The following is a 7,347-nucleotide window of genomic DNA, read 5'->3' on the forward strand; positions in this document are numbered from 1 at the left end:
AATGGATTAAAGCCAGATCTCACCGATGGAGTAAACAAAATATTAACATTCCTTGAATTGCGAAGATGATGCATGGACCTACCAGTGACGAAAGAAGGAGTAGTTTGTAGGGTTGAGGGAACATCACCATGGAGTTGATGAAAAGTGAATGAAGCGCAAGAAAGAATGTAGAGTGACCGCAAATCAAGTAAAGGGCTAGTAAACAAAACAATGACATATATGCTTACGTAGCAAAATCAATTAATAAAGGAAGTGGAAAAAAAATGAATATAGAAAAAAGAAAAGAAACGAAAAGCAACAAAAGCAAAATAATGATATATCTGCTTATGTACTAAAATCAATTAACAAATGAATATAGTAAAAAAAAGAGAAAAAAAGAAAAAAAGAGAAAGACATACCAAACCAATCAAAGCAAGTGAAATATATAAATTGAAAAAAGGGAGAGAAGGGAAGAGGTACCTGCATTTTGGGTATTTGAAGTGGTCAGTCAGGAGGACATTAAAAAATTTTATAACATAAAATATCAGGATATTACAAATTTTTCAAAATTCTTTTGAAACTACCAAACGAGTGACATTCTTGAGTTGAATCAGGTAGGCTGTTCCAATATGATGCTTGAACGAAAGGTTCTCATCAAGAAGAATACCGAGGAATCGGACATATCGATCCTTAGGTCTACTGAGAGAACCCATAGAAAGGTGGATATCAGTTAAATGAGGGCACGCCAGAGAAATATGGGAAAAAACTTGACTTAGCAACATTTAGGGCAAGGCAATTAGCATCAGACCAGAGAACGACTCACTCGAAGAGGTTCACTACTTTAGGAAGCATCTCAGACTCAGTTCCAACTGCAGTACAAATAGTACTGTCATCAGCGAAGGCAACGAGAGCGTCCTCATCCTGCGAAAGTGAAGGATTTTTTTTTGCATTGAAAGATTCAGGATGACATAGGCGACAGCAAACTAAGGGTTTCTGCTTTTTAACCGCAACTATAAGGTCATTAACATAAATCAAAAACGGAAATGGACCAAGAACAGAACCTTGAGGCACACAAAACTCAACTTCAGACGAAAAGCTGGAAAGAGAATCGACAGAGATAGTTCTACCGGACAAATAGGAACCAAACCAAGAATGAGCCTTTCCTCTTACACCAATGTGTGATAGCTTATAAAGAAGAATCCCATGAGTTAAGGAGTGAAAAGCCTTACGGATATCCAGGAATATTGCCACAGGGATCAAACCAGAGTCAAGCGTGGTGTGGAGAAAATTTAAAAGCGTTAAACATGCATGTTCCGTAGAATGTTTAGCTCGGAAGCCAAACTGAAAATCATGAAAAAAACTTTTAGCCTCTATAAAAGTTAGTAGTCGGGAAAGCATGGTCTTTTCAAAAATTCTACTAAAAACAGACAGCAATGATATAGGTCGATAATTGGCTGGATCATTTCGATGTCCACCTTTATATAAAACAATTACTTTAGCTCGTTCAAGAGAACTGGGGAAAATCTCATTTTCAAAAGAAAGATGTATAAGCTTCGTCAATGGAAAAATAATTGAAGGAACAATGAACTTAACTACCATAGATGGAATGCAGTCAGGGCCAGACGCCGAAGAACTTTTCAAGCTATTTACAAGCCTGGTTACTTCATCCTCAGAAGTAGGATACAAGACCATCGACTCGTGACAAGGCGGACCAAGATAAGATTTATAATCTGGTTGTGACAGCGAAGACCTGACTAAAGAAGCTGTAGTTTTCCCAACATTAGCAAAAAATGATGTAAATGCTTCCAGAACGGATGGAACGCCCTCAACAACCACATAACCAGCCACACGACTTGGAGGGATAGAGGGAGCTGGAGAAGAACCTTTAAGAGCGGAATTAATCACTTGCCAAGTCTTACGAATATCCTTCCCACAATCTAAGAAAATCTTAGAATAATAAAGGAATTTGGCCTTCCGGCACAAAGATTAAAAACATTCCTGTAGAGTTTGAACTGCTGAAGACGTGTAGAATTCAAACATGGCTTTGCTGACTTAAAAACATTCCAAAGATTATTTTTTCTTCTCCAACTCTTTAGAAGGCCAGGTGTCATCCATGGTTTAAGTGGAATGGATCTTTTTGACCTTGAATTAGAGGGGTTCAGAGCACATACTTTAAAAATCGACGCTTTCACTGACTCATAAAAAGAATCAAACTTTGAACAAAAATCATTATCCTCATTAAAAATATTCCATGTCTTCTCAGCTAAATGGTATCTGAGGCGGATGAAATTATTCAGATCAAACCTAAAAGAAGCTGTTGGAGTATTTCCTACTCAACCTTATTTTAAAGTTAAAAGTGGAAAATATAGAAAAATGATCAGAAATATTACTCACTACAACAGAATTCTGAACTACACTAAGAGACGAAAAAATATTATCAATTAAAGACGCTGACGTATCAGTTAAACGTGTTGGAATACAGGTTGTTGGTAGAACCCCAGCAGTGAGCATTGTTGAGAGGAAATCCACCGTAGTAGAGGACGCCACATCAATCAGATTTATGTTAAAGTCTCCCATTATTACTAGTTCGCACGAACGTCTCCCTGTTAAATACAAAACCTCATCAAGGACATGAAGAAAAACAGAGACGGATCCACTCGCAGATCTATAAACATTACCAATTATCAAAACTTTGTTTTGTAATTTAATTTCAATAAACTGGCATTCAAAAACCCTCTCATCATTCCTTGACAAATTGTTTCGAACGAAATAGGGAATAACATCAGAAATATACAAGACTAGACCACCCTTTGCCATCCTTCTGCGATTTAGTTGTTCCATTTTATAACCGGGTATACCAAGAAGCATTTCTTTATTAGAATTCAGAAAGATCTCACATAACCCGACAACATCAGGTTGTCCATCAGAAACTATCTGCCTCAACTCATCAATCGATGAACATTGTCCCTGAGTATTGAAATGAAGGACTGAAAAATTATCATCTCGTCTAGTAGCCCAATTTAAATCGGAAACATACTTACTAGCATTTGAATGGGAAAAATTTAAGGAATTGTTTTGAATTTGACCAATAGAATTATTAACAATACTCAAACCATCTATTGGATTACTTTGCAATTGAAGTAGACGTCCATCAAGGGAGTAAACATCCCCAGAGCCTGGGCTAGAAAAAATCATAGAACCTTAAGAGATGGTGTATCAGACCTGCGCAACAACAAACAGAAAAAAAACTACGAGGTTATAAGCGAACAAAAAAACGAAAAAATGGTGAAAATATAACGACTTTTAACTATTAGCACCACTATTAAGCAATATCGTCGATAGACCATAAGCGACGTGGATAAGAATCACTAGCTAGACGCACATAAATTCGACCTTGGTGAGACCACACTTGCTTATTCCCATATTTATCCCGTGCTAAGGTCAGAACATCACGTCTTTGTTTTGTCAGATTTTCAGACACAAAAATACCAGTGCGAGCTAATTTGGACTTTTTTTTGAACACTTTAGAAGCAAGGTCTTTAGACTTGAATGTTTTGCTTATATTTAATCTTTTAACTTCTATCACATCTTGATTTGATATTTCAAGCTCCATTCTGTTTGACACTACATCAAGAACCACCAACTTCAAGTCACTATTGGGAGGTTGCTTAAACCCATTGAACATGAGACTATTTAATCTCCTTTCTTGTTCATACTCATCAAGCTTTTGCTCTGCAACTTTAATCCGTTCATCCATAAATGAACACTGATTTCTTAAATGTTTTAAATCATCAGACAAAGCAACAAATTTCGGCTAGAATTCAACAACTAATGCTCTGTAAATTTCACTTGAAATCGACGAGCTTTGTGCTTTGATTGCACTAACTGTGTCCTTAGAAAATGACTGTTTGCCTCCAACAGATGCCAATTTTTCATCTAATCTTTGATCTATTTTCTGAGCAAGGTTTTCCATGAAAGACTGAATTTCTTTTTCCGTCGCTGTAATCTTGTTAATAAGAGAGGTTGATCCCAACGACTTATTCAAAATGATATTTTCAGAAGCCTGTCCTTTAAGTTTGTCTTTGCATAATTCTATATAAATGTCTGGTTTCATCACAAGCTCTTCAAACGCTCCCTTTACACTTTTTTTAGAGTTTTTCATAGTCTCAGCCTTATTGCATTCAAAATCTAAAATTTGGGACTCATTTACGAGCTGGGTATCATGTGTACCATAACAGAAAACTAGATACTTGTAATTTCTAGTTTTTTCACTTCCCTTTGAATCAATTACTTCAACAATACGTACAGGCTATTCAGGGTAACCTCTAAACCTAGCCAATGCCAGCATATGAACAGTAAATTTTGCCATCTGCTTAAGTAGCCAGAAATTAGTTAGAAAAATAGCTTCGATAACACAAAAAGTTCGCACCTTTTCGTTGAGTGGTTTAATCGAAGACTTAAAAGTGAGCCAAACTGTCCTTAATTAATTTTCTCCATCCAAAATCCCATTCGAATTCATTTCGCAATCAATCACTGAACTTGCAATCTATCTAAGTCTGAAGCGAATGCTGTATTTTAATCCGTTGAGTCAACGAAACCAGTTCTTTATTTCAAAGGCAATAAAATATCCGTTTTCAGCAAGGTGTTGTTGATAACCAGACAACATTAGGTTGTCCATTCTGCGATTTAGTTGTTCCATTTTATAACCGGGTATACCAAGAAGCATTTCATTATTAGAATTAAGAAAGGTCTTACATAACCCGACAACATCAGGTTGTCCATCAGAAACTATCTGCCTCAACTCATCAACCGATGAACATTGTCCCTGAGTATTGAGTTGAAGGACTGAAAAACTACCATCTCGTCTAGTAGCCCGATTTAAATCGGAAACATACTTACTAGCATTTGAATGGGAAAAATTTAAGGAATTGTTTTGAATTTGACCAATAGAGTTCTTGAAACATCTATTGGATTACTTTGCAATTGAAGCAGACGTCCATCAAACGAGTAAACACCCCCAGAGCCTGAGCTAGAAAAAATCCTAGGGCTTAAAGAGATGGTGTATCAAACCTGCACGACAACAAATAGAAAAAAAAATTAATTAAGAGGCTATAAGCGAACGAAAAAAAGAAAAAATGGTGAAAATATAACGATTTTTAACTATTTAGCACACACTATTCAGCAATATCTTCGATAGACCATAAACGACGTGGATTACGAATCACTAGCTAGACACACATAAATTCGACCTTGATGAGACCACACTTACATATTTCCATATTTATCCCGTGTTAAGTTCAGAACATCACGTCTTTGTTTTGCCAGATTTTCGGACAAAAAAATACCAGTGCGAGCTAATTTTGACATTTCTTTGAACACTTTAGAAGGAAGGTCTTTATACTTGAATGTTACAACTACAGGAGCAATTACATCCTGTTTACTATTACCTTTGCTTATATTTAATCTTTCAACTTCTATCACATCCTGATTTGATATCAAGCTCCATTCTGTTTGACACTATAGCAAGAACCACCAACTTTAAGTCACTATTGCGAGGTTACTTAACCCCGTTGAACATGAGACTATTGAATCTCTTTTCTTGTTCAGACTCATCAAACTTTTGTTCTGCAACTTTAATCCGTTCCTCCATAAATGAGCATTGATTTTTTAAATGTTTTATATCACCGAATAAAACAACAAATTTCAGCTCGAATTAAACAACTAATGTTCTGTAAAGTTCACTTGAAATCGACGAGATTTGCGCTTTGATTGCACTAACTGTTAAAAAATGACTGTTTGACTCCAACAGCTGCCAATTTTCCATCTAATCTCTGATCTATTTTTGAGCAAGGTTTTCCATGACAGACTGAATTTCTTGTTCCGTCACTGTGATCTTGTTAATAAGAGAGGTGGATCCCAAAGACTTATTTAAATTGATATTTTCAGTTGCTTGTCCTTTAAGTTTGTCTTTGCAAATTTCTATGTAAATGTCTGGTTTCGTCACAAGTTCTTCAAACGCTCAAACGAGTTTTTCATAGCCTCAGCTATGAATCTATAATTTGATTCATGACAATCTATAATTTGATTCCCAAAATCTATAATTTGGGACTCATTTACAAACTGGGTATCATGTTTACCGTAAAAGAAAACTAGATACTTGTAATTTCTAGTTTTTTCACTTCCCTTTGGATCAATTACTTCAACAATATGTACAAACCATTGAGGGTAACCTCTGAACCTAGCTAATGCCAGCATATGAACAGTAAATTTAACCATCTACTTAACTAGCCAGAAATTAGGTAGAAAATTAGCTTCGATAACACAAAAAAGTTTGTACCTTTTCGTTGAGTGGTTGAACCGTAGACTTAAAAGTCAGCCAAACTGTCCTTAGTAGAGCGTCAAGCCAAACAAATTGAACAATAAAACAAGTGAATCTCTCTATAATGCATAAACTTTCATCAGTTAATTTTCTTGATTCAAAATCCTAATTGAATTCATTTCGCAATCACTTACTGAACTTGCTATGCAATCTATCTAAGTTCGAAGCGAATACTGTATTTTAATCCGTTTAGTCAAAGAAACCAGTACTTTATTTCAAAAACAATAAAATATACGTTTTCAGCTAGGTGTTATCTATTCGAACAACACCTTAGATATCAATATACTGTTATGAAAACTCCTATCTTGCCCATGAGAAGCTTTTGGTACAGAGCTCTGAACTTGGCGCCTCCTAGATCGTACTGCAACACCATAGGCGGGAACGTAATTTTTTTTGTCTGTCCAATTGCTCCGATGTTTTAGATTCAGACTGCCAGTTTCCTGTCTCCAGCCACTAGCATCACTACCGCACACTGTGTCCCAAAAATAAATCGAGTTTTCATAGCTGTATTGTAGATCTAAGCTGTAATTCGAACTCTCATTCAATACTGATTAATCGAGCTTCTAGTTTTGCACAAATTTAAACTTTGACGCTGCTTGTTTTTGTACATCAGGAAATGGGCCGATTAACTGCAGGGCGTATAAAAACAAGAAAGAAAATAATAAATGAAAAGAGAAAAATCAAATAGTTGAAAGAACGAGGATATTGTCAGCCAGTAGCAAAATATAAAGATGAAAATCAGGCAAATATTTCGACAAGGATTCGCCAAGTCGTCTTCAGTGCTCAAAAAAAAGAAAGAGGACAAAAAAAAAAAAAAAAAAATAACAAAATCTAACCTTCTGAAGTGAAGAGAAAAGACACTGAATCAAAAACAAAAACCAGCCTGAGATCAATGAAAGAGATGCACTAAGAGCCTTTGTCCAAAATAGTCCAAAACTCCAATTAATATAAATTAGAGTTTGAGAAATCCTCCATAGCACCCAGGACAA

Source organism: Artemia franciscana, chromosome 14 (assembly GCF_032884065.1).
Source record: "Artemia franciscana chromosome 14, ASM3288406v1, whole genome shotgun sequence".
Lineage (NCBI taxonomy): Eukaryota > Metazoa > Arthropoda > Branchiopoda > Anostraca > Artemiidae > Artemia > Artemia franciscana.